At 48.4% G+C, this 25,550-nt stretch overlaps 1 protein-coding gene and 2 pseudogenes across 1 annotated transcript in view; all 3 read left to right on the forward strand.

The window, feature by feature from the left end:
* LOC127576412 (zinc finger protein 850-like) overlaps positions 1 to 4,668 on the forward strand; it is a 34,833-nt pseudogene extending 30,165 nt beyond the window's left edge.
* A 16,032-nt stretch (positions 4,669 to 20,700) lies between these two features.
* The window catches only part of LOC127576413 (zinc finger protein 850-like), a 38,996-nt pseudogene continuing 34,146 nt past the window's right edge, over positions 20,701 to 25,550 (forward strand).
* Positions 20,736 to 25,550, forward strand: part of LOC127576580 (zinc finger protein 239-like) — a 450,145-nt gene continuing 445,330 nt past the window's right edge. The window contains exon 1 of the mRNA XM_052027137.1: positions 20,736 to 20,845. The gene's annotated coding sequence lies outside the window, so the exon portion shown is untranslated. The remainder of the gene's footprint in view (positions 20,846 to 25,550) is intronic.

Genomic DNA, 25,550 nt, shown 5'->3' on the forward strand with positions numbered 1-25,550 from the left:
CAGGGTATGGTAGAAAGAATTAATGGGACTTTGAAAACTAAACTGAATAAGATCTGTGCAAACACTAAGCTCAATTGGGTTGATGTCCTGCCTTTAGCACTGATGAGCTATCGCATGCAGACTAATCGTATAACCAAAATTGCAATGGTTGTGGGTATGGCATTGCTTATGCTGCACTTATTTTGTGCTGCTTCCTTCCACTCTTTAAGTCCCTTCTAGTGCGCGCCACAGTGAAACAGTTTCCGATGCATCTGGCAATGGCTGGGTTGAACCCCTCGGAGAAGGAAGTTGTAACAACATACTTCTATGATCTGACTCGGGGAGACGTGCCAAATGATGATGACAACTCTGCGAATGACAATTATATTTATATTGGGAATAGTCTGTGAGGGCCTCAGGGTTTTTTTTTTCCCCCGTCTCTGTTACGGAGGGATGGGTTTTTAGCCCTCTGGCTCGAGAAATAGAGAGTGAATTCATGGGGCTTGTGCACGAAAACTACATTATACCCGTTTTTGGGATGATTGCCTTTAGCCTTTGGGTGTTGTGCCCTTTGAATTCCCTCTCTATGTGAGACCGTTAGCTCTCAAAGGGGGAATATAGAATATATAGAAAATAGAGGCTGTATACTTCTTTTATTCATAGTCTGCTCTGTGTTTAAGATGGCCGCTGGGTCTCCTTCTTCTCCAGCCTGAACATGGGAAACTCTTAGTGCGGGAAACATATAGCTCATTAAGCAAATAGTTAGCCCATTCCTAGGGAGACACTTTTGATTTATTGTAGCTCATTAAACAGATGGTTATCCCATTCCCAGGAAGACACTGTTGATCTATTGTGTAGTTAATGGTCGTTAGGGCTAGTGTGACTAATGATTTTGTAGCAGTAGCTGATGGTTTTCATAACTGATAAGCCGGGTGCCAACGAGTCTCAGAACTCATAAATAATAGGGGCACATTGTGATGTTTTATAACTGTTAGCCTTGTAGCGAATAAGCCTAGTATTGTTTTATAACTGATAGTTCTGTAGCCTAGTACCAGTACTCCCAATGTCCATAAATAATTGGGGCACCCTGCGATTGAGTCAGGAAATGACTGTGGCGAAAGACAAATGGTTGTGAGTCAGGAAACAACTGTGAAAGGAGGCAAATGGTGAAGGATGAAACTGTGACGATAAGAGAGAACATGATGGATTGTGATAATGTAACTGGGCTATGAAAAAGGTATTAAAAAAAAAGGCCCGTGAGCTTTGCTCAGGGGCAGAGACAGCAGTGATCAGTAACTGGCTGTCTGACTGTCACAGCTTTTGTTTGCAAATAAAAGTTTAACTTCTTGGAGAATCTTCTGTGTCTCCTAGTTATCCTCAAATCTCGGTAAACCACAACAGCAGTACTTCACTACAGGGAAGGCACAGGATCTTTGGCCTGAAGTATTAACCCAAAACTTCGACAATTTCTTTCCCCACAGATGCTGCTCGACCTGCTGAGTTCCTCCAGCAGATTGTTTGCAGCTCCAGGTTCCAGCATCTGCCGTCTCTGGTGTTGAGATTGACTCTGTTTCTCTTTCCTCAGATGCTGCCTGAAATTTTCTGTATTTTTTTCCTGATTTCCAGCATCTGCAAATTTTTTTATTTGCATTTATAAAATTTTAATTTTGAGGGGAAAATGGGCAAGAATTAGGTGTTGGTTGAACATTGTGATAGATCTGGGACACCGGAGGCGTTGGAGAGGTAGAGCTGAATGTCATCAGCGGACACGTGGAGCCTGATGTTGTGTCTCCTGATGAGATAACTCAGGGACATCGTTTGTAAATCAGAGGATAGATCTCTGGAGCTTTCCGTGCATAGACTGACAACAGTGTTTCCTTCATCACACAGTTATTGTCGGCAGAATGACTTGCGGTGGAGAACGAAGCTATTTAAAGGCGCTGTTCAGGTTGGTTCGCATGGCAGCCGAATTTACCCAAGAGCCACCGCGGCCGAGAAAGCGCTCTGGCTGCAGCGAGCGAGCCCACAGCGCAGGCGCGCAATGTAGGTGACGTCATTTGCGCGCCACACTGGACCCAGAAGTTTGATCGAGTCCGGGGTCCGGCCCACGGTTGGGGTGAGAATCCGTGCGGGCTGCAGGATCACTGCGGGCGGCCACACTGAGCAGTCCCGGCCTTTCCCTCCCCTTCCCCCTCCCGCTCCACACGGGGGACCCGGGCACTTTCCTGCTTGAAATCAAAGCAAACCCAGTGAGTGCGGGAAGCCCTCAGCAGGTGAGGGCAGCGTCTGTGGAAAGAGAAACAGGGAACTTTTCAAGTCCGAGACCCTTCCGTTAGACCTGGGAGAGAGCAAAAGCAACTTGCAGAGAGGTTTGGGTGGGGAGGGAGAAGAGATGGGGGGTGGGAAGGAGAGCTGGTTTGAGAGCTGGAGGTTTGGGGGAGGGATAGATGGGGAAGGTGGGCGACAGATGGGGGAGGGAGGTATAGATGAGAGGGAAAAAGGAGCATCTCTGATTGGCTTCACTCAGGCAACCCCAGCCTCACTATGTTTTATGGACGTGGTTAATAGACTAACAAAGGCAGTTGGAGACAAGGCAATGTTCACGCTGTGAAATGTGGGCCAGAACTGTCGCCGAGGCCTGTGGTTCCAGCAACAGCTGCAGCATGTGTTTCACAGTTTAAAAAAAATCTCATTGTGTTTGATTTCTCTCTGTCTACCTGCCCTCATTCATCTCGATCACTGACAGGTTTGTAAACTAAGGGTGAGGCCAGGGTTGCTGAGGCATTCTCAATCGGAAACGTTCTCTTTGCCCTGTTTTTAAAGAGAAATTGCAGATGCCAGAATCCGAAGTAAAACCAGAAACTGCTGGAGAATTCAGCAGGTCAGGCAGCATCTGTGGAAAGAGAAATAGAGTTAATGTTTTAGTTTGGAGACTGCCCTTTTATCTGATTGATTGTTTGAAAATTGAGTTTCAGTGGCAGAGTAGGTGAGGGAGGCAACGGGTAGAACAAAGGGAAGTGGCAGAAATGGCCCATTCTGATTATAGATGGAAAGACAACCAGAGATTTTGATGCCAGTCTGGATGCTGCAATGTTCCTAGATGGAAGATGACGTTATTCCTCAAGCTTGTGTTTGTCAACAGCTTGCTACAGAGACTAAATCTCAGCTGAAATACTATCCTGTACCTATTGATGACTTTTGTAAATTTCTTTTCCAGGATACAACAAGCAGAGGAGTTGTTCATGCAAATCTCAAACACAACATCAGCAAATTCACACTGGGGAGAGGCCGTTCACCTGATCTGAGTGTGGGAAGGGATTCACTCGATCATTCCAGTTGCTGATGCAACAACAAATTCACAGAGAAGAGGCTGTGTGTCTGCACTGAGTGTGGGAAGGATTTCCTTTATTCAACCCACCTGCTGACACACCGGTGTGTTCATACTGGGGAGCGGCCGTTCTCCTGCTTAACGTGTGCTCAGGGGTTGGCTCAGTTATCCAGCCTGATGACGCACCAGCGAGTTCATGCCGGGGAAGGGCCATTCTCCTGCTTGGAATGTGGGAAGAGGTTTGCTCAGTCATCCAATTTGCTGACGCACCGGAGAGTTCACTCTGGGGAGAGACTTTTCTCCTGCTCAATGTGTGGGAAAGGATTCACTGTGGCATCCAGCCTGATGAAGCACCAGCGAGTTCATACTGGGGAGAGGCCATTCTCCTGCTCAACGTGTGGGAAAGGATTCACTCAGTTATCCAGCCTGATGACACACCAGCGTGTTCACACTGGGGAGAGGCTGTTCAGCTGCCCTGAGTGCGGGAAGGGATTCACTCAGTCGTCTTATCTGCTGAGACACCAGCGCGTTCACACCGGCGAGAGGCCATTCTCCTGCTCTGAGTGCGGAAAGGGATTCACTCAGTCATTTGAGCTGCTGATACACCAGCGGTTTCACACCGGGGAGAGGCCGTACACCTGCTCCGAGTGCAGGAAGGGATTCACTCGATCGTCCCATTTGCTGACACACCAGAGAGTTCACACCGGGGAGAGGCCGTATGCCTGCTCCGAGTGCGGGAAGGGATTCACTAGATCGTACCATTTGCTGACACACCAGAGAGTTCACACTGGGGAGAGGCCGTATACCTGCTCCGAGTGTGGGAAGGGATTCATTCAGTCATGTGACCTGCTGAGACACCAGCGAGGTCACACCGGGGATAGGCCATACACCTGCTGCGACTGTGGGAAGGGATTCATTCAGTCGTCCCATTTGCTGACACACCAGAGAGTTCACACCGGGGAGAGGCCGTATACCTGCTCCGAGTGTGGGAAGGGATTCACTCATTCATCCCATTTGCTGATGCACCAGAGCGTTCACACTGGTGAGAGGCCGTTCACCTGCTCTGAGTGTGGGAAGGGATTCACTCAATCATCTGACCTGCTGAAACACCAGCAAATTCACACTGCGGAAAAAGATTAAACATGCTGTTTCCTCAATGTACAACTATCACTGCTACTAAAGTAGCGCAAATTCACAACTGTTGCAGGTGTTCACTCGGTTCGGATTCTGTCGTCGTTGCTGATCTCACCAAGGATTGAACCCTGATCATTGGGCACAGTTGATTTTCTTTAGTAATCTCTTTAACTGAGTTAATGTTCTGGATCTCTGATTAAAATAAAGCAGTTCTGTTTGAAACACTTCATCTGAAGCCCTTCCTGTCTCTGCAATGCACACAATGAACAGTAGAAAGAGGGGCCATTCAGCCCATCTGGTGCCTTCCAGTGTTTCTGCTGCACACCAGCCTCTTCCCATCTCACCCAATATGAATATTGAGAGGAATAGAGAGATGCAGCACAGAAATGGGCCCTTTGACTCACTGAGTCTGCACTGATTATCAACCAGTCATTTATTCTACATTAATACATTTTAAAAATTCTGCCCACATTTGCATTGACCACACCCTGCTTCACCCCCACCACCAGCAGATTCTACTCATCACCCACACATTAGGGACAATTTACAGGACTTTAATAACCTTTCAGCCCGCACCTCTTGGGACGTGGGAGGAAACCCACACGGTCACAGGGAGAAGGTGCAAACTCCACACAGTCAACACCCGAGGTCGGGATTGAACATTGTCAACGTGAGGCAGCAGCTCTACGAGCTCTGTGCTCATTCGGCTTCCCATTCAATGCATTGCTGTCGTTCACCTCCATCCCTCCGTGTGGTGACACGTTCCACATTGTTGAACTGTGTGGGTGAAGAGCTTCCCCCGGAATTTCCTGCAGGAATTTCAGGATCTCCTTCAACTCTGATCATAAGGCACCAATCTGAAAAGGGCGGAATCTTTCCCCAGCCTGACTTGGGAGTGGTTCCTCAGTTATTGTATTCAGGACAGAAATCAATGAATTTATTTTGAGGTGGTGAATGGGGGAATCAGGTAGGACAGTGAATGAGGCACAGGATGTGTCAGGACAGTCCTGTATTGCAGTGACTCAATTGTGTGACATTCAGCCCATTGAGAACAGTCCCATGTTGAAAAGAGCTGGGAGTAGCACAGTAGTGTAGCGGTTAGCGTAACGCTATTACAGCGCCAGCGACCCGGGTTCAATTCCCGTTGCTTGTTGTGAGGAGTTTGTACGTTCTCCCCCCGTTTCTGCGTGGGTTTCCTCCGGGTGCTCCGGTTTCCTCCCACATTCCAAAGCCGTACTGGTTAGGAAGTTGTGGGCATGCAATGTTGGCACTGGAAGCATAGCAACACTTGCGGGCAGCCCCCCAGAACACTCTACGCGAAAGATGTATTTCACTGTGCGTTTCGATATACATGTGACTAATACAGAGATCTTATCTTCTGTTGGGTAACTCACTGTTTCCTTCTGATGGAATCAGAACTGGCTACTTCTGCCTGTCATCACGTTGACTCAGTTTTCCTTTCTCTGTTCGTATTGTCTTCCCTGTCCGACAACCCCACTATTACAATACTCAAGCACACACACACTGTGCGTCTAACTTCTCACACTGACCGCTCCCATTAACTCTTTTGCTCTCAGAGTTAGTCTCTTTGTTCCATCCATTTCCTCCCACACCTTCTCTCCGACTGAAAATAAATGCGTTTTTCTCTCTTTCCCAATTCAGATGAGAGGGTCCCAGACCTGAAACATTAAATGTTTCTGTTTGGACAGATGACACCTGACCTGCCGAGTGTTTCCAGCATTTTCTGTTCTTATTCCACAATTCCAGCATCTGCAGGTTTTAGTTTACTCTGAGTGAAGGTGATTGATCGGGGAATGAGGGGTTAACGAACACACGAGGGAGAATTGGTGGCCAGGAAATGAGTGGGGACTGGAATCGTTAGAATTGCTCTGACAGCCAATCTGGACTCGATGAGCAGAATGGCCTTCGGCTTTATTGTACAAGCGAGAATATGAGAAACAGAGACAAAGGGAAGTTTCCACTTTGGACAACTTTACCTTTCAGCTTTGTCAACTGTGTCACAAAGCTCATTCTGTGGAGTAACGAACACATAGGGTAGGCACGGTAGTGTAGCAGTTAGCGTAACGCTATTACAGCACCAGCGATCCAGGTTCAATTCCAGCCACTGTCTGTAAAGAGTTTGTACGTTCTCCCCATGTGTCTGTGTGGGTTTCCTCCGGGTGCTCTGGTTTCCTCCCAGATTCCAAAGACGTATGGGTTAGGAAGTTGTGAGCGTGCTATGTCGGCACCAGAAACACGGCGACTCTTGTGGGCTGCCCCAGAATACTCTACGCAAAAAGATGCATTTCACTGTGTGTTTTGATGTACATGTGACCAACAAAGATAAAGATATCTTAACATGGAGCTCATGCTAGATGGTGAGAAAAGGCTCACTGGCCTCACTTTTGACCCATTCTGCACACAACTGGCCCCAAAGGACACCTCAGTTGTAAATTTTTGCTGTAGCGCATTTTATGTAAACATGAATCTGTCTGTAGATGCATGAACGTTTTATACACAGGTAATATATTCATACGTGGATACATTATGTAATATGAATACTAATATTTTCAGTAGATCATTAGATTTGTCACACACAAACACATTAAAATCACATAGAATCAAATGTGCATGTGCATAAAATCTTTACCTGGGGATCTCCTTCCTCATCAAGTCTGACAGGTCTCATTTGGAGCACATGATGCATTCACAGATACGAGAATCAGCGCTAAAGTATAGCTTTATATTCAGAGGGACGTGTTACTGCCGTGCTGGGAATCTGGTGTGAACGTCTGCTCTCCGCCGGTGGTCTCATCACAATGAATCGCCGCAAAACAAAGACAGAAATGCAGAGTTGTCTGGCACAGAAATGGGCCCTTCTGCCCACCATATTCCACGCCAACCCTTTTGCCCATCTGCACCAATCCCATTTGACCACATTAGGTCCATATCCTTCTATTGCCTTGCCTTGTGTCTGTCTAAATGTCTCTTAAACCCAGTGACTGTATCTGACTCCATCTTCTGTCAGCACATTCCAGGTATCAACCACTTTGTGGGGGGAATGGAAACTTTCCCCTTGTATCCCCTTTAAAACCCTTCCCTGTCAACCTCCGCCCTCTTGTTTTTGATACCCCACCATGAGAAAGAAACCCACCCAATCTCTGCCTCTTACAATTTTCAATACCTACATCAAGTCGCCCCCTTCGTCTCCTCTGCTCCAAGGAAAACAAACCCGGCTGATCCAATCTCTCCCCATGACTAAATCCCTCCAGTTCAGGCAACGTTCTGGTGAATCTCCTCTGTACTCTCTCCAGCACAAGCACATCCTCCCTATAGTGTGGCAACCAGAGCTGCACACAATACTCCGAGTGTGGTTTAACCAGTGTTTTGTGGGGACCTGGCTTATCCCTGCTGCCCTTCTCAAATAAAGGAACAACATTAGATATCCTTCTCGCACCTCACTTGTGGCTAACAAAGATACAAAATTCTCTGTGAGGGCTCCAGCAGTCTCCCGCCTTGCTTCCTGGGGGACATCATCCAGCCCTGGGGATTTATCAACCTTCATAAAACTTCCTCCTTTTTAACACTTCAGATTATCCACGTCCCCTTCCCTGAACTCATTGTCTCCACGTCCCTCTCCGTGGTGAACACAGATGAGAAGTATTCATTGAGGACGTCACCCACATTGCCTGGCTCCGCACACAGATGATCTTGTTGGTCCATAAGGGGATCAACTCTTTCTCAGACCATCCTCTTGCTCCTGATATATTCTATGTCTCAGAATTCTCCTTAATCTGACTTGCTGAGGATATTTCCTTTCAGTCCTCCCAATTTCTGTCCTACACACTATATTCCTCAAGAGACTCTCTTGATCACATTTACCTATATCTACATATGTTTCTTTTTCCCTGATCTTCAATGTCATTCAAAGTTCCCTGAACTTCCCATCTTTGCCTTTCACCCTTCCCGAAACGTGCTGGCCCAGAACCCCCACTGACTCCAACTTCTCAGCTGTGGTTTTACTGCAAGTTTCTGCTCCCGATCCCACCTCCTTGCCTCGGTGCGTAGTGACACTTGGTGCCCACATACTTGGGTTCCACACACAGCCTGATGCAGCCACAGACGAAGGTGGTCATCAGGAGGAGGGCGACACTGGGGACACCTTTACCCCCATTGTCCAGGGACTTGTGCATGGTGGCCCGTCGGACCCGCTCCATCTCGGATCCCCAGATGAACCGGAAGACGGCGCGGGTGATTCCCAAGCCAGAGGAGCGAGGAACAGGCCACACCCGCGCCAAGTACAGCAGCCCTGAGAGCGCCTCACACCTGATGACCAAGTACTTTCCAGTTATCGATAGGGAGCGCTGTTCCCACAGTCCCAGTCTCTGCTTCACCTTCCCAATCCGCTCCCGCCAATGTTTGTTGCACACCCCAGCCCCTCCGAACCAGATCCCCAGCACCTTTAGATAGTCAGGCCTGACGGTGAAGGGGACGATGGATCGGACGGGCCAGTTGACGAAGAGCATGGCCTCGCTCTTCGCGTGATTGACTCTGGCCCCTGATGCCAACTCAAACTGGTCGCAGATGCTGGTCGCAGATGCTGATCAATCTGCAAACTGACCTCGGGTCTGAGCAGAAGATGGCGACGTCGTCCATGTACAGGGAGGTTTTCACCTGGGTGCCCTCACTGCCTGGCAATGTCACCCCTCTGATGCTCTCGTCCATCCTGATGGACTCGGCAAAGGGTTCCGTGCAGCACACGAACAAGACAGGGGAGAGAGGGCAGCCCTGCCTGACTCCAGACTTAATGGGAAGCTGTCTGTTTCCCACCCATTGATTTGGACTGCGCTACTGATGCCTGTGTCGAGCAGTTTTATCCAATTCCTGATTCCCTCCCCAAAGCCCATTTTGGAGAGCACGTCCAGCATGTACGTGTTGAAGGCCTTCTCCTGGCCCAAGCTGACCAGGCAGGTGTCCATCCCTCTGTCCTGCACATAGGCGATGGTGTCCCTGAGCAGCACGAGGCTGTCAAAGATCTTCCTGCCAGGTACAGCAGAGGTTTGGTCCGGGTGAATCACCTGTCCCAGAGCAGACGGCCTTGTTGGCGATGGCCTTGGACAGGATCTTATAATCCACAGTCAACAGTGAGATGGGTCTCCAATTTCTGATGTCCGCCATCTCCCCCTTCTGCTTGTAGATGAGGGTCATGATGCCCTTCCTCATGGATTCTGACATGCTGCCAGACAGAAGTATAGCGTTGTACATTTCTGGCAGGTCCGGGCCCACAGAGCCGAGTACGACTCCGCTGGTAAGCCGTCACTTTTGGGAGTTTTATTTGAATTAAAGGAACAGACGGAGCCAGTCAGCTCCTCCAGGGTCAGTGGTTGGTCCAGACTCCCCCACTTGCTGTCATCTAAGACCTCTATGATAGAGGACAGGAAGTTCTGGGAGGCTGTGCTGACTGTGGCCTTTTTGTTGTATTGTACAGACTGCGATAGAAGGATCTGCAGATCCTTAATATGTCCGTCTGCGAGGATGTTGCTGAACCGTCCTCTTCCTTGAAGCTGTGGATCACAGATCTCCCCCTGTGCACCTTTTGGAAGAAGAAACATGAGAACGTTTCACCTTGCTCCACGGAGCAGACCCTGGATCGGAAGATAATCTTGGAGGATTTGGAGGCATGGAGCTGGGCTTGCCGGCTCTTTGCCTCTCAAGAGTTCCTCCCTCACATCCACCCCCCTCGACTGCAGAAGGAGGAGTTGCTGCAGGTCTGTCTGAAGTTGGCACAGTTCCCTCTGACTCTGTCTTGCTTTCTGGACCCCTCTGCAGATGAAGAACCTCTTGATGTTCTCCTTTGTCACTTCCCACCAGTGCACAGGGGAGTCAAGGAGGGGTTTCACGGTTCTCCAACCTGCGTAATCCCTCATCGCTTCCGGGAGTTTTATTTGAATTAAAGGAACAGACGGACCCCAATGCTCTCTGGGGTCAGCAGCTTGACGTTCAACTTCCATGTCCCCCTGCCTGCCTTTTGGTCCCCCTGCAGGTGACAGGACACCCAAAGGAGATGGTGGTCAGAGAAGAACTCCGGCGTGACGTCCGTGGATCTGACCGTGACTGGCTCCGACACGAACAGGAAGTCAATCCGAGACCAGGCTGAGCCGTCCAAACTCGACCAGGTGTGTTGTGGCTGTGCTCCGCCTGCAGGGGTGCTGAAGGCGTCGCGCAACATGGCATCCTTTGCTGTTTCCATCAGGAGCCAGGGGGTGCCGTCCAGTCTGCTGTCGGCACTGCCGGATCGTCCAGCCGCGTCGATGATGCAGTTGAAGTCACCGGCCAGAACGACTGGCCGGGACGTCACCAGCAGCGGTGGGAGCTGCTGGAGGACGGCCAGCCGCACTCTCCGCACAGGCGAGGTGTACACATTAATTAACCGGAGCGGAGTGTTCCGGTACCTCACGTCTGCCATGAGGAGCAGCCCCCCCACCGCCACCTCTCTGACCTCGGTGATTGAGAAGTTGCTCCCCCACATCAGGATCCCCAGGCCGGAAGCGCAACAACCGACCACACCGACAGTCCGTGGGACCACCATCGCTACCACCTCCGATAGTTGCAGAGGTGCGGCAGCCCACACTCTTGCAAGAAAGTCACATCCGCCTTGACCTTGGCGAGGAACCGCAAGGAGTCAACACATCGTGCGGTGCTCTTCACTGCACACGTTCAGAGATGCCAGTTTTATCTCCATGGCTCTTTTGGAGTTCAGTACCACTCACACAGTCCATTTTCATTTGTTCTGGGCCCTCATGCCCAGAGCTTTGGTGAACTGCCTCACCGATTCCGGGCTCAAATATTGGGAGTGGTATCCCCCTGGGTGTGGGGTCCCTTGTGGTGAGGCTGGATGTATCTCTGGGGGGGTGGGGGTGGGGATCCATTTGTGCCCCTGTCCTTTTCTCTGGTGGTCCAGTTTCTTTCATCTCCCAGTGCTGGGGTGTATCGGATGCGGTGCTGCTCCCAGTCTCCGGAAGTTTCACTCCCTCTGTTTGTATCAGAACTGGTCACTTCTGCTGTCGATCATCTACCTGTAACATTGGAGAAACAAAGGACGGCAGATGCTGGAATCTGGATGAAAAACACAATGATGCTGGAGGAACTCAGCAGGCCAGGCAGCATCCGTGGAGAAAAGCAGGCGGTCAACGTTTCGGGGTCAGGACCCTTCTTCAGGACTGAAGATAGGAAAAGGGGAAGCTCAATACAGGGTAAAGAGGGAGAGAATATGTCCCTTTAGGCTTCAATGCTGTCATCTGTGTGTGGAACCACAAGAGAGGGGCGAGATCTTAAATGAATATTTCTCATCTATATTTGCACAGAGAAGGTCATGCAAGCTAAGGAATTAAGGGATACGAGTAGTGATATCTTGGGACATATCGTCATTACAAAAGAGGAGGTGCTGGCAGTCTGAAAGCATATTAGGGTGGACAAATCTCCAGGGCCTGACCAATTGCATCCCAAGACCTTGCAGGAAGAATAGGAAAGAAATTTCATGGGCCCTGGCAGAGTTATTTGCATCTTCCTTAGCCAGGGGAGAGGTACCAGAAGTCTGGAGGGTGTGCCTTTATTTCAGAAGGGCTGCAAGGACAAGCCAGGGAACCACAGGCCAGTGAACCTAACATTATATTTTTTATTTTGTATAAGTGTTTTAAAAGTTTTTAGTGGTTGAGTGGGGGCTGGACTGCACAGGCGCGGCTCGGGCAGTTTAAAAAGGGGGAGGAAAAAAAGAAAAAAAAATGGAGTCTTCGTGGGCTTCACTTTGGAGCAGATAAGTTTTTCTTTCTATTAAGTTTAAAGTATAAGGCTTAGTTTTTAATAGGGTTAGAATTTACTAGGGTTAGTATTTTTTATTTTTTATAAGTGTTTTAAAAGTTTTTAGTGGTTCGAGTGGGGGCTGGACTGCGCAGGCACGTCGCGGGCAGTTTAATAAGCCAACCGCCTATCCAGCGGGCAGCGTCAGAGCAGGCAGCGGAGTGAGTGGGAGCAGAGTGTTCTGGGCTTTGGCTCAAGGGGCTTTGGTGAAAAGGGGTAAGGAGGGTGAGTAGCTGGTGGATAGGCAAAGGTAAGGTTACCTGTTATCTGTGATAAATATTTATGTAGAATATCAGGAGGGGTAACTAAGAGGAGCGGCCAGTGTGTGAGTGGCTCAGGGTAGGAGTGGAGCCTTGAGGCTTTGGCTCAAGAGGCTTCGGCGAGCAGAGGCTGAGGAAGAGCTAGCACCCTGAGAGGTAAGGCCAGTAAGTTCCTTTCAGCTAATTAAAGTCGGATTGGGTAATGAAGGCAGCAGCTCGGGCAGCTGTGTGCTCCGAATGCGGTATGTGGGAAGTCAGGGACAGCACGCTCATCCCTGATGACCACACCTGTGAAAGGTGCATCCAGCTGCAGCTCCTGGCAAACCGTGTTAGGGAACTGGAGCTGGAGCTGGATGAACTTTTGATCATTAGGGAGGTAGAGGCAGACATAGATAGGAGTTTCAGGGAGATAGTTACACCTAAAAGTCAGGAGGCAGGTAGCTGGGTGACAGTTAGGAAAGCGAAGGGGATTAGACAGAAGGAGCAGAGCACCCCTGTGGCCGTCCCTATCAACAATAAGTATACCGTTCTGGATACTGCTGGTGGGGACGACCTACCAGGCACAAGTTGTAGTGGTCGAGTCTCCAGCTCCGAGGCGGGACCCTCATCTCAGAGAGGAGGGAGGGTAAAGAGGAGCGCAGTAGTGATAGGGGATTGAATAGTTAGGGGGACAGATAGGAGATTCTGTGGGAGAGATCGAGAATCCCGGATGGTCTGTTGCCTCCCTGGTGCCAGGGTCCGTGATATCTCAGATCAATATTCTCAGGAGGGAGGGTGAGCAGTCAGATGTCGTGGTCCATGTTGGGACCAATGACGTGGATAGGAAGAAGGAAGAGGTCCTGCAAAGAGAGTTTAGGGAATTAGGTGCAAAGTTATAAGACAGGACCTCCAAGGTTGCAACCTAGGATTGCTACCAGTGCCACGTGCTAGTGAGGCTAGAAATAGGAAGATCAGGCAGCTAAATCCGTGGCTAAGGATTTGGTGCAGGAGGGAGGGCTTCAGGTTTCTGGATAATTGGGCTTTGTTCCAGGGAAAGTGGGATCTGTTCCAAAGGGACGGTTTACACCTGAACTGGAAGGGGACTAACATACTTGTGGGTAGGTTTGTTAGTGCTGCTCCGGTGGGTTTAAACTAGATTTGCAGGGGGAGGGGAACCAGAGCGTTAGAGAAGAAAGTGAGGAGGAAAATGATCGTGCGAGGTCTGCAGGTATGGACAGAAATCAAAGGTTTGTACATGATAGGAATGTTCTCAGGTGCATCTATTTCAATGCAAGGAGTATTGTAGGTAAGGCAGATGAGCTTAGGGCATGGATTGGCACGTGGGATTACGATGTTATTGCTATTAGTGAGACATGGTTGCAGGAGGGGCAGGACTGGCAGCTTAATGTTCCGGCCTTCCGTTGTTTCAGACGTGATAGAGGGGGAGGGATGAAAGGGGGAGGAGTGGTATTACTGGTCAGGGAGCAGATCACGGCTGTGCGTAGACAGGACAGCCCGGAGGGCTCGTCTACAGAGGCCATATGGGTGGAGCTGAGGAACAGCAAAGGTGTGGCCACACTAATAGGATTGTATTATAGACCGCCCAATAGTCAGAGGGAATTGGAGGAACAAATCTGTAGGGAGATAGCAGACCGATGTAAGAAACAGAAAGTTGTAATAGTTGGGGATTTTAACTTTCCACATATTGACTGGGACTCCCAAACTGCGAAAGGGTTGGATGGCTTGGAATTTGTCAAATGTGTTCAGGAAAGTTTTCTAAATCAATATATAGAGGTACCAACGAGAGAGAATGCAATACTTGATCTCCTATTAGGGAACCAGGCAGGTCAGGTGACAGAAGTATGTGTAGGTGAGCATTTTGGGTCCAGTGACCATAATGCAATTAGTTTCAAGATAATTATGGATAAGGATAGGTCTGGTCCTCGAGTGGAGGTTCTAAATTGGAGAAAGGCCAATTTTGTGGAAATGAGAAAGGATCAAGGTAGGGTGGATTGGGATAAGTTATTTTTTGGCAAGAATGTGCTCAGTAAATGGAAAGCCTTCAAATCCTGTCAGGATTAAAGGCAAGGGTAACAAGCATAGGCAACCTTGGTTTTCAAGGGATATTGGCGAGCTGTTTAAGAAAAAGAGAGAGGTGTATAGCAGGTATAGGCAACTGGGAACGGATGACGTACTTGAAGTGTACAGGAAATGTAAGAAATTATGAAAAAAGGAAATCAGGAAGGCAAAAAGAAGACATGAGGCTGCTTTGACAGATAATGTGAAGGTAAACCCAAAGGGTTTCTACAGGTATATTAAGAGCAAAAGGATAGTAAGAGACAGAATTGGTCCCCTAGAAGATCAGAGTGGTCGTATATGCGTGGAGCCTCAGGAGATGGGGGAGGTCTTAAACAGTTTATTTGCATCAATATTTACTCAGGAAACTGGCATCGTGGATATGGAAGGAAGGGAAACAAGCACTTGTGTCATGGAACATATAGAGATTAAAAAGGAGGAGGTACTTGATGCTTTACAGTGAATAAAGGTAGATAAATCCCCAGGGCAAGACAAGATATTTCCTCGGACCTTGACAGAGATTAGTGTAGAAATTGCAGGGGCCCTGGCAGATATATTTAAAATGTCCTTACCACAGGTGCGGTGCCAGAGGACTGGAGGATAGCTCATGTTGTTCCATTGTTTAAGAAAGGCTCGAAGAGTAAACCAGGTAATTACAGGCCAGTGAGCCTGACATCAGTAGTGGGTAAATTATTGGAAGGTGTCGTGAGAGATAGGACATATAAGTACTTGGACAGCCAAGGGTTGATTAAGGATAGTCAGCATGGTTTTGCGCGTGGTAGATCGTGTTTAACGAATCTTGTGGAGTTTTTTGAGGAGGTCACTAAGAAAGTAGATGCAGGTAAGGCTGTGGATGTTGTCTACATGGACTTTAGTAAGGCCTATGACAAGGTCCCACATGGGAGATTAGTTCAGAAGGTTCAGTCAATGGGTATCCATGGAAAGGTTGTAAACTGGATTCAAAATTGTCTGAGTGGGAGAAGACAGAGAGTGGTTGTGGATGGTCGTTTCTCAGATTGGAGGCCTGTGACGAGTGGTGTGCCTCAGGGATCTGTGTTGGGGCCATTGTTGTTTGTTGTATATATCAATGATCTAGATGATAATGTGGTAAATTGGATGAGTAAGTTTGCGGATGACACTAAGATTGGAGGTGTAGTGGACAGTGAGGAAGGCTTTCAAAGCTTGCAGAGGGATCTGGACCAAATGGGAAAATGGCAGATGGAATTTAATGCAGACAAGTGTGAGGTGTTGCATTTTGGAAGGACAAATCAAGGGAGGACATACACAGTAAATGGTAGGGCACTGAGGAGTGCGGAGGAACACAGAGATCTGGGAGTTCAGATACATAATTCCTTGAAAGTAGAGTCACAGGTAGACAGGGTTGTAAAAAAAAGGCTTTTAGCATCCTGGCATTTATAAATCAAAGTATTGAGTATAGGAGTTGGAATGTTTTGGTGAGGTTGTATAAGTCATTAGTGAGACCAAATTTAGAATATTGTGTGCAGTTCTGGTCGCCAAACTACAGGAAGGATGTCAGTAAGATTGAAAGAGTGCAGAGGAGATTTACAAGAATGTTGCCAGGTCTTCAGGAGTTGAGTTACAGGGAAAGACTGAGCATGTTAGGACTTTATTCCTTGGAGCGGAGAAGAATGAGGGGAGATATGATAGGGGTTTATAAAATGATGAGGGGCATAGACAGGGTTAATGCAAGTAGGCTCCTTCCACCTAGATTAGGAGAGAGAAGTACGAGAGGACATGGCTTTAGGGTGAAAGGGGAAAGGTTTAGGGGGAACATCAGAGGGAATTTCTTCACTCAAAGAGTGGTGGGAGTGTGGAATGAGCTGCCATGTGATTGCGGTAAATGCGGGCTCGCTCTTAACTTTTAAGAGTAAATTGGATAGATACATGGACGGGGATGGGCTGGGGGCAGGTAAATGGGACTAGCGGAATAATGTTTCGGCACAGACTAGAAGGGCCGAATGGCCTGTTTTCTGTGCTGTAGTTTTCCTATGGTTCTATGGTTCTTTCTAAACACAATTACATTCACCCCGAGACTTGATGGATGGGGAATATCACAGAAAGATACAGCACAGAAACAGGCCGACACAGTCCACAACTCCACACTGATCCCACATTCATCCTTTCTTTAAAATTCTCCCAACATTCTCGTCAAGTCTGCCCAACTTCTCCCACTCACCAAGCGCAATTTACAGCAGCCAATTGACCTACCAACCATCATGTCTTTGGGACGTGGGAGGAAACTGGAGCTCCTGGAAGAAATTCCCAGTCACAGGGAGAACCCCCACACAGACTGTACACAAGATCTGGATTGAACCTGGGCTCCTGTCACTGCAAGGTAGCAGCTCTATTAGCTGTGCTGCTCTAATGTCTGGGACATGACCCCTGCTGAGCTGTTGTCTTTGCCATCAATCTGCTGAAAGTCCTGCAGGAAATTCCAGGGGAAGCTCTTCACCCACACAGTTCAACAATGTGGAACGTGTCACCACACGGAGGGATGGAGGTGAACCACAGGAATGCATTGAATGGGAAGCCGAATGAGCACAGAGCTCGTAGAGCTGCTGCCTCACGTTGACAATGTTCAATCCCGACCTCGGGTGTGGACTGTGTGGAGTTTGCACCTTCTCCCTGTGACTGTGTGGGTTTCCTCCCACGTCCCAACAGGTGTGGGCTGAAAGGTTATTAAAGGACTGTAAATTGTCCCTAATGTCTGGGTGATTAGTGGAATCTGCTGGTGGTGGGGGTGAAGCAGGGTGTGGTCAATGCAAATATGGGCAGAATTTTAAAAATGTATTAATGTAGGATCAGAATAAATGACTGGTTGATAATCAGTGCAGACTCAGTGAGTCAAAGGGCCCATTTCTGTGCTGCATCTCTCTATTCCTCTGAATATTCACAATGGGTGAGATGGGAGGAGACTGGTGGGGAGCAGAAACACTGGAAGGCACCAGATGGGCTGAATGGCCTCTCTTTCTACTATTCATTGTGTGCATTGCAGAGACAGGAAGGGCCTTAGATAAAGTGTTTCAAACAGAACTGATTTATTTTAGTCAGAGATCGAGAACATTGAACTCTAACTCAGTGAAAGAGATTACAAAAGAAAATCAACTGTGCCCAATGACCAGGGTTCAATCCTGGGTGAGATCAGCAGCGTCGACAGAATCCGACCCCCGTGAACACCTGCAACACTTGTGAATTTGTGCTAGATTTCAGTAGCAGTGATGGTTGTATACTGACCATACAGCAGGTTTAATCTTTCTCCGTAGTGTGAATTCGCTGGTGCTTCAGCAGCTGAGATCATGAAGGGAATCCCTTCCCGCACTCAGAGCAGGTGAACGGCCTCTTCCCGGTGTGAACTCGCTGGTGCGTCACCAGGCTGGATGATGTAGTGTATCCCTTCCCACACTCGGAGCAGGAGAACGGCCTCTCCCCAGTGTGAACTCTCTGGTGCCTCAACAGGCCGGATAACTGAGTGAATCCTTTCCCACACATTGAGCAAGAGAACGGCTGCTCCCCAATGTGAACAGGCTGGTGTATCAGCAGGTGGGTTGACTGAAGGAAGCCCTTCCCACACTCAGTGCAGATACACGGCCTCTTCTCTGTGAATTTGTTGGTGCATCAGCAACTGGAATGACCGAGTGACTCCCTTCCCACACTCAGAGCAGGTGAACGGCCTCTCCCCAGTGTGAATTCGCTGATGTTGTGTTTGAGATTCCCAAAAACAAATCCTCTGCTTGTTGTATCCTGTCAAAGAAATTTACAAAAGTCATCAATAGGTACAGGACAGTATTTCAGCTAAGATTTTAGTCTCTGTAGCGAGCTGTTATAATAATGACAAACACAAGCTTGAGGAACAACGTCATCTTCCATCTGGGAACATTGCAGCATCCAGACTGGCATCAAAATCGTACAAGTCAATTCATTACACAGTGCAGTTACATTGAGTTAGTACAGGGTGCATTGAGGGTACAGGTAAAAACAATAACAGTACAGAGTAAAGTGTCACAGCTACAGAGAAAGTGCAGTGCAGGTAGACAATAAAGTGCAAGGGCACAAGGTAGATCGTGAGGTCAGAGTTCATCTCATCGCAGAAGGGAACCGTTCAATAGTCTTATCACAGTGGGATAGAAGCTGTCCTTGAGCTCTCAAGACCATTGAACGTGAAGGGAAGACTATTGTACTGACTTGTTAGATTGTCATTGTGTGGCAGTTTTGTGGTCCAAATGTTATTTGCCACTTAATATTCCAGAATAGAAGTGTTAGATACCATTCTATATCCAGGCAGAATAGAACATGTTCTCAGTAGCAGAAGGAGCAGAGGACATTCAACGTAGTTGAGTTATAAAATAACCATAAATGACAAGGATTTTTGTTTCTTCAACAAACTGATACAATTTAGCCACATGGGTGAATTACTTTACACAATTTATTCACCACGAGTTGTACTTAGTCCCTTTTTTAACCTCAGTCCCAACTATAGCTGTTACCTGCAATGATTTGGACATGAGCAGTGTCAGGAGACTGGTCCCAATCTCAGTTTGCTCATCTGTGTTTCCAGACTGCCTGCAGAGTAAAGGCAAAGTGATCCTTGCAGCTAAATCAATGGCCGCATTTATACCCACAATAAAAATAGAAAATGCTGGACACGGGTCAGACAGCATCTGTGGGAAGAGAAACAAATCATGTTTCAGGTTGGAAACCCTTTGTCAGAACTGAGAAAGTGAGAAAACAAGTTTTAAATTGCAGAAAAGATGGGGAAGGGATAAATACACCATTAAACCCACAGGAAGTGGGAACAGGAGCAGAACATTCAGCGTCTCAAGCCTGCTCTGCCATTCAGCAGGATCATGGCTGACTTTCCTGCCCTGTCCCCATAACCCTCGATTCCCCGACTGATTAGGAATCTATCCCAACCTGAAATATACCCAATGACTCTGCCACACAGTTCTCTGTAGCAAGATGTTGCAAGGCTCAAGCTTCTGAGAGAAGAAATTCCTCGTCTCACTTTTAAATGTTCACTAGTAAATTTGTCTTTCATAAGGCTATGCTAACTCTGCTCAATACATTACGATTTTTCAAACAATCAATCAGATAAAAGGGCAGTCTCCAAACTAAAACATTAACTCCATGTCTCTTTCCACAGATGCTGCCTGACCTGCTGAATTGTCCAGCAGTTTCTCGCACAGACCTGAGTATTTACCCACAGCTGAATTTCACCACCGTAACATCACCTGACTACCAGCGGCCCAGTTTATCTGCTGCTGAAAGCATCATTTATGCCCCTCATATCCTGCTCTAAGATCTATCTAACCCTTCCCTCCCAAATAGCCTTCCATTTTCCTATCATTCCAGCCCATTTTCCCCTGAGTATTAAAATTTTATAAATGCAAATAAAAAAATCTGCAGATGCTGGAAATCAGGGAAAAAAACACAGAAAATGCTGGAAAAAAACTCACCAATTCAGGCAGCATCTGAGGAAAGAGAAACACAGTTAATGTCAACACCAGAGACGGCAGATGCTGGAACCTGGAGCAGCAAACAATCTGCTGGAGGAACTCAGCAGGTCGAGCAGTATCTGTGGGGAAAGAAATTGTCGTCGTTTTGGGTTAATACTTCAGGCCAAAGATTCTGTGCCTTCCCTATATTGAAGTACTGTCTGCCTTCTCAATGGATAACATGTGAGAGGGTGGTGCCAGGTCATTGCCCAAATACCTCTCTGGAACTGTGGACAGACCACGTTCAGGGTGACCAGTCACACGTTACGTTTAACCCTCTTTGGGCAGATGTGGATCACTTCACGGGACGGCATGTTGGGACATTCCCGGCTCCCTCACTCCTCAGCCCTCCCCTTCCCTCTCTCCTCCCCCTCTCCTTCTCCACCCTCTCACAGCCCTTCGCACTCCGCCTTCCTCCTTCCCTTCCCCCTTGCTCCCCTCCCCTTCCTCCTCACTGTCCTCCCGCTTCCCTCTCCCCTCCGCCCTCCCCCTGCTCCCCCTCCCCTCCAGATCTGGGTCCCGGACGTTGAGCAAAATCTGACGCAGGGCCCGACACGATTTCCCCCTCTGCCGGGACCGCTGCTGCCCGCCCCGCTGTGCTCAGCCGCTTGTCCCTCCTGCTCTGGGATTGTCCTGTTTTAATGCAGACGGGAGGTGCGGTTCTGCGGCGGGAGGAGCTGGTTCCGGCTTCCGAACGGAGGAGCCTTCAGTCGAGCTGGGTGAATGGAGTTTTCAGTTGTGCGGGGAGAGGAGGCTGGAGCGGGGGCAAAGGCGATGTCTCTGCCGGGGGAAGGGCCACAGCGTCGCCGCCTGGTCGGGTGTTCGATCCGGCAGCCGGGAGAGCATTGGGAGGGAGAGAGGGAGACAGAGAGAGAGACAAAACAAAGGAGATCTTGCAGCGCCAAAACGCTGGCACCGCCTTGGATGATTTTGCAAAAATATTTAAACCTGGTGTCCACTGGTCCCGGAGCCATCTCCTCGTTACTCTGGACACAAAACCATCTTTTTTATACTCTCCACTCCTCAGGAGCACTTCTCCCGTCAATATGTGAAGCTAAACCCGCCCCCGATCTCCGGAATCACTCGTATGTGTGCCCGAAAATAAATTCCCAACTCTGCGTCCGCTTGTGAGGTCCGAGCTGAGTGAATCTTGTTAAAAGGAGCCACTTACAAACAATGAATGTCTCTCGGCACTGCGTTGGGGCATTCGGCTTGGTATTTTGGTATTGGTTTATTATTGTCACTTGTACCGAGGTACAGTGAAAAACTTGTCTTGCATATTGTTCATACAGGTCAATTCATTACACAGTGCAGTTCCATTGAGTTAGTACAGACTGCATTGAGGTGGTACAGGTAAAAACAATAACAGTACAGAGTAAAGCGTCACAGCTACAGAGAAAGTGCAGTGCAATAAGGTGCAAGGTCACAACAAGGTAGATAGTGAGGTCAAAGTCCATCTCATTGTTTAAGGGAACCGTTCAATAGTCTTATCACAGTGGGGTAGTAGCTGTCCTTGAGTCTGGTGGTACGTGCCCTCAGGCTCCTGTATCTTCTACCCAATGGGAGAGGGGAGGAGAGAGAATGACCCGGTTGGGTGGGGTCTTTGATTATGCTGGCTGCTTCACCAAGGCAGCGAGAGGTAAAGACAGAGTCCAAGGAGGGAGTTTGCTGTCCGTGATGCACTGGGCTGTGTCCACAACTCTCTGCAGTTTCTTGCGGTCCTGGGCAGAGCAGTTGCCGTACCAAGCTGTGATGCATCCGGATAGGATGCTTTCTGTGGTGCATCGATAAAAGTTGGTGAGTGTCAAAGGGGTCATGCCAAATTTCTTTGGCCTCCTGAGGAAGTAGAGATGCCGATGAGCTTTCTTGACCGTGGCGTCTACGTGATTTTACCAGGACAGGCTGTTGGTGATGTTCACTCCCAGGAACTTGAAGCTCTCAACCTTCTCGACCTCAGCACCATTGATGTAGACAGGTACATGTACACTGCCCCCTTTCCTGAAGTCAATGATCAGCTCTTACGTTTTGCTGACATTGAGGGAAAGGTTATTGTCATGACACCATTCCACTAAGCTCTCTGTCTCCTTCTTGTACTCCAACTCATTGCTGTTTGAGATACGGCCTACAACGGTGGTATCATCTGCAAACTTGTAGATGGAGTTAGAGCAGAATCTGGCCACACAGTCATGAGTGTATCGGGAGTAGAGTAGAGGGCTGAGGATGCAGCCTTGTGGGGCACCAGTGTTGAGAATAATCGTGCCGGAGGTATTGCTGCCTATCCTCACTGATTGTGGTCTGTTTGTTAGAAAGTCAAGGATCCAGTTACAGAGGGAGGTGTTAAGTCCTAGGTCTCAGAGTTTGGTGACAAGTTTGCTTGGGATTATTGTATTGAAGGCAGAGCTGTAGTCAATGAACGAAAGTCTAACGTATGTGCCTTTACTCTGCAGATGCTCCAGAGCTGAGTGAAGGGCCAGGGAGGTGGCATCTGCTGTAGACCTGTTTTGGCAATAGGTGAATTGCAGTGGGTCCAGGTTGTCTGGGAGGCTGGAGTTGATGCGTGCCATGACCAACCTCTCAAAGCACTTCATGATGGTGGATGTCAGAGCCACTGGTCGGTAGTCATTGAGGCATGTTACCTTGCTTTTCTTCGGTACCGGGATGATAGTGGTCTTCTTAAAACAGGTGGGAACCTGAGTTTGAAGCAGGGAGAGGTTAAATATGTCAGCAAATACTTCTGCCAGCTGATCAGCACAAGATCTGAGCACAGGGCCAGGGACAACATCTGGGCCAGGTGCTTTCCTCGTGTTCACTCTCCGGAAGACTGATCTTACGTCCTCCACTGTGATCACAGGTTCAGCTGCACTGGAGGCTGTCAGGGTGGATGGTGACAATCCACCTCCCTCCTGTTCAAAACGCACATAGAATGTGTTAAGTTCATCAGGAAGGGACACGCTGTTGTTAACTACAGGGGGGAGGGGGAAGGGGGAGCAGGGGAGGGAGGGGGAGGGGTGGGGGATTGAGGGGGTGGGGAGCAGGGATTGAGGAGGTGGGGAATTGCGGAGAGGGCAGGAGGAATGAGGGAGGAGGTGGGAGGGGGAAATGGGGAAGAGGAGGGGAATGGAGTGGGGAAATGAGGGGGATGTGCAGAAGGGGGCAAAGAGGGATGGGGAGAATCGGGGAGGGGAAACGTGGGAGGGGGAATGAGGGGGAGGAAGGAGAGGGGGGATTGAGGGGGAATTGGTAAGGGGGAATGGGGGAGGGGGCCATGGAATGAGGGGGCAGAGGGGGAAGCGGAGAGGGGGAATGGGGAGGGGCAATGAGGGCCGAGATGAGGGGCAAGGTGCAGGGTTTGGGGGAATGGGGAGGGGGTGAGGACAGAATGAGGGAGGGGGAATGAGGGAAGGGACCGGTGATCGGGGCCCGGGGGCCACTGAGACATTCTCAATCGGAAACGTTCTCTTTGCCCTGTTTTTAAAGAGAAAGTGCAGATGCCAGAATCTGAAGTAAAACCAGAAACTGCTGGACAATTCAGCAGGTCAGGCAGCATCTGTGGAAAGAGAAATAGAGTTAATGTTTTAGTTTGGCAACTGCCCTTTTATCTGATTGACTGTTTGAAAAATAGTAACTTATTGAGCAGAGTTAGCAAAGCCTTATGAATGAGAAATTTACTGGTGCCCATCTTGCTGCAGAGAACTGCGTGGCAGTGTCCTTGGGTATATTTCAGGCTGGGATAGATTCCTAATCAGTAGGGGAATCGAGGGTTATGGGGACAGGGCAGGAAAGTCAGCCATGATCCTGCTGAATGGCAGAGCAGGCTTGAGACGCTGAATGTTCTGCTCCTGTTCCCACTTCCTGTGGGTTTAATGGTGTATTTATCCCTTCCCCATCTTTTCTGCAATTTAAAACTTGTTTTCTCACTTTCTCGCTTCTGACAAAAGGTTTCCAACCTGAAACATGATTTGTTTCTCTTCCCACAGATGCTGTCTGACCTGTTTCCAGCATTTTCTGTTTTTATTTCAGATTTCCGGCACCTGCAGATTTTTTGATTTTGCTGCTTTCTCTGCCGGCCCGGCCCAAGGTGGACTCCAGGCCCCGGCTGGTGAATGACTGTTTTGCTGGGACCGTTTCTGGAGCCCTGGTATTGGTATTGGTTTATTATTGTCACTTGTACCGAGTTACAGTGAAAAGCTTGTCTTACAAACCAATAAATGCGACCATTGATTCTGCTGCAAAAGCACTTTGCCTTTGCTCTGCAGGCAGTCTGGAAACACAGATGAGCAAACTGAGATTGGGACCGGTCTCCTGACACTGCTGATGTCCAGATCATTGTAGGTAACAGCTATAGTTGGGACTGAGGTCAAAAAAGGGACGGAGTCCAACTCCCAGTGAATAAAAAAAACATGTATTGTGAAAGTAGTTTACCCATGTGGCTAAATTGTGTCAGTTAACACTGTGTTGAAGAAACAAAAATCCTTGTCACTTATGGTTATTTTACAACTCAACTATGTCCAATGACCTCGGCTCCTTCTGCCACTGAGAACATGTTCTATTCTGTCTGAATATAGAATGGTATCTAACACTTCTATTCTGGAATATTAAGTGGCAAATAACATTTGGACCACAAAACTGCCACACAATGACAATCTCCAACAAGTGAGTCTAATCACCTACCGTTCACATTCAAATCCTGAGGGCATGTACCACCAGGCTCAAGGACAGCTTCTATCCCACTGGGATAAGACTATTGAACAGATCCCTTATACGATGAGATGGACTCTGACCTCACGATCTATGACCTTGCACCTTATTGTCTACCTGCACTGCACTTTCTGTGTCGCTGTGAGACTTTACTCTGTACTGTTATTGTTTTTACCTGTACTACCTCAATGCACTCTGTTCCAACTCAATTTCACTGCATTGTGAAATGAATTGAGCTGTACGATCGGTATGCAAGACATGTTTTTCACTGTACCTCAGTACGTGACAGTAATAAACCAACACCAATACAATCGCCAAGTCCAACACCACCAAGACCCAAAACATTGACTGTCCATTTCCCTCCATAGATGCTGCCTGACCCACTTTGAGTTCCTCCTGCTCCCTTATGTATTGCTTCAGATTTCCAGCATCTGCAGTCTCTTGTGTCTCCATCTGCAGAAAGAGGGAATGTTTTGGGTTTGATACCCCTTTTAACAGTGAAAGACAGAAAACACATTGAATTTCAGTGGCAGAGTAGGTGAGGGAGGCAACGGGTAGAACAAAGGGAAGTGGCAGAAATGGCCCATTCTGATTATAGATGGAAAGACACCCAGAGATTTTGATGCCAGTCTGGATGCTGCAATGTTCCCAGATGGGAGATGACGTTGTTCCTCAAGCTTGTGTTTGTCATTATTATAACAGCTCGCTACAGAGACTAAAATCTCA

This window comes from Pristis pectinata, chromosome 12 (assembly GCF_009764475.1).
Source record: "Pristis pectinata isolate sPriPec2 chromosome 12, sPriPec2.1.pri, whole genome shotgun sequence".
NCBI lineage: Eukaryota > Metazoa > Chordata > Chondrichthyes > Rhinopristiformes > Pristidae > Pristis > Pristis pectinata.